This window comes from Colobus angolensis, unplaced genomic scaffold, assembly GCF_000951035.1.
Source record: "Colobus angolensis palliatus isolate OR3802 unplaced genomic scaffold, Cang.pa_1.0 Scaffold24, whole genome shotgun sequence".
Lineage (NCBI taxonomy): Eukaryota > Metazoa > Chordata > Mammalia > Primates > Cercopithecidae > Colobus > Colobus angolensis.
In genome coordinates this window covers 887,315-889,628 of record NW_012115599.1, presented here as the reverse complement: position 1 = coordinate 889,628, position 2,314 = coordinate 887,315, and the positions used below count along the sequence as shown (strand labels likewise).

The window sequence follows — 2,314 nt, the reverse complement described above, 5'->3', positions numbered from 1 at the left end:
TAGTAGAGACGGGGTTTCACTGGGTTAGCCAGGATGGTCTCGATTTCCTGGCCTCGTGATCCGCCCGCCTCACCCTCCCAAAGTGCTGGGATTACAGGCCTGAGCCACCGTGCTGGCCCACATTTTGATGCATTTTCTTCAGGTGTTGGTATTGGTTTTATGCAGCAATAAAACTTTTAAATGAGGAGCCAAGATGGCGGCAGTGGTGTCACTCCTTGAGGCGCTGGTTACCGGCCACAACCCTTGGCGGAGTCTGCCTGCAGGCCTCCCGAGGAGCCCAGACAGCCGCAGCTGCAGCTGCCCGTATCAAGACATTTGCCATCTATCGATGGGACCCAGACAAGGCTGGAGACAAACCTCATATGCAGACTTATGAAGCTGACTTTAATAAATGTGGCCCCATGGTACTGGATGCTTTAATCAAGATTAAGAATGAAATTGACTCTACTTTGACCTTCCGAAGATCACGCAGAGAAGGCATCTGTGGCTCTTGTGCAATGAACATCAATGGAGGCAACACTCTAGCTTTCACCGGAAGGATTGACACCAACCTCAACAAGGTCTCAAAAATCTACCCTCTTCCGCATATGTATGTGATAAAGGATCTTGTTCCCGATTTGAGCAACTTCAATGCACAGTACAAATCCATTGAGCCTTATTTGAAGAAGAAGGATGAATCTCAGGAAGGCAAGCAGCAGTGTCTGCAGTCCATAGAAGAGCATGAGAAACTGGACGGGCTCTACGAGTGCATTCTCTGTGCTTGCTGTAGCACCAGCTGCCCCAGCTACTGGTGGAACGGAGACAATTATCTGGGGCCTGCAGTTCTTATGCAGGCCTATCGCTGGATGATTGACTCCAGAGACGATTTCACTGAGGAGCACCTGGCCAAGCCACAGGACCCATTCTCTCTACACTGCTGCCATACCATCATGAACTGCACGAGGACCTGTCCTAAGGGTCTGAATCCAGGGAAAGCTATTGCGGAAATCAAGAAAATCATGGCAACCTATAAGGAGAAGAAAGCGTCAGTTTAACTGTTTCCATTCTAAACATGACTTAAAACCAGCTCAGAGCTGGACATAATTTATATCTAATTTGAGTTCCTTTAAAGATCTTGGTTTTCCATGAATACAGCATGTATAATAAAAATTTTAAGAAATAAAAAAACCTTCTAAATGAAATTTAATTCATAGATGATATACAGATTTGATCTATTTTTCCATAATGATTTTTCCATCTTTAAATATTGATTTAAAACATAACTAATGGTTGCATCATAAACTATCTTAAATGTGCTATATTTTATTTAACCATTCAATTCAATTAATATTGAACACAACTTTTTGGTGCTATAAATAAATGATGATGTAGTGAACAAAGTAATAAAAATTTAGCTTCTAAGGAACAATTTGTTGTTTTTGCCACCTCACATCCATTACCTCTTCTTCATAATATTACCTTAATTTTTCTTGGGGAAGTAACATTCTTTATTGGATAATGATTGGCAAGACAATCAATTAAGATGCACTAAATATTTTTATATTAAAAATAGATGTGAAACCTAACTTAGGATAGTGGGATGCTCTCTTCATAGCAACTGAATCTTAAGAAAAGTAAGACTGAAAACAGCTGTAGCTGATTCATCTGGTAGCTGATTCATCATGTAGCTGTTTCATTGCTTTCTGTTACCTGGTTCTCCAGAGTCATCCTGGTTCCTGCCCTTTTGGGGCCTCACTTTTCAGCTTTCTCTTTCAGTTCTAGGAACTGAACCAAAAATTTATGTTTTATTTTATCTGAGTTGATTTCTGCTTTTGCAAACAAAGAATCTGAACTTCTACAAGGTGAATACTTTATTCATTTGTTTTTGATATTTTTTGCTTTCTAATACAAATATTAAGTAATATAAATTTTCCTCTGAGAACAATTTTGTTGTTATACAAAATTGTTTTCTCACTGTTACTTGTTTTTGTTTTGAGTTGGAGTCTTGCTCTGTCACCCATGCTGGAGTGCAGTGGTGCAATCTTGGCTTGCTGCAACCTCTGCCTCCTGGGTTCAAGCAATTCTCCTGCCTCAGCCTCCCAAATCGCTGGGACTACAGGCACGTGCCACCACGCCTGGCTAATTTTTGTATTTTCAAATATGGGGTTTAGAGATGGGGTTTCACCGTGTTGCCCAGTCTGGTGTCAAACCCCTGACCTCAAGTGATCTGCCGGCCTCAGCCTCCCAAAGTGATGGGATTACAGCCCTGAGTCACCATGCCCAGCCTGTTACTATTTTCTGAATACACTTTTATTTATTTTACTTGAGTTATTTG

The 2,314-nt window shown here is 41.2% G+C and overlaps 1 pseudogene across 1 annotated transcript; it reads left to right on the top strand.

Moving 5' to 3' along the window:
• Positions 1-180: 180 nt before the first annotated feature.
• On the top strand, positions 181-1,167 carry LOC105514061 (annotated as a pseudogene). The gene has a single exon (XR_001002122.1). The product of XR_001002122.1 is annotated as a succinate dehydrogenase [ubiquinone] iron-sulfur subunit, mitochondrial pseudogene (transcript).
• The last annotated feature ends 1,147 nt before the right edge of the window (positions 1,168-2,314 follow it).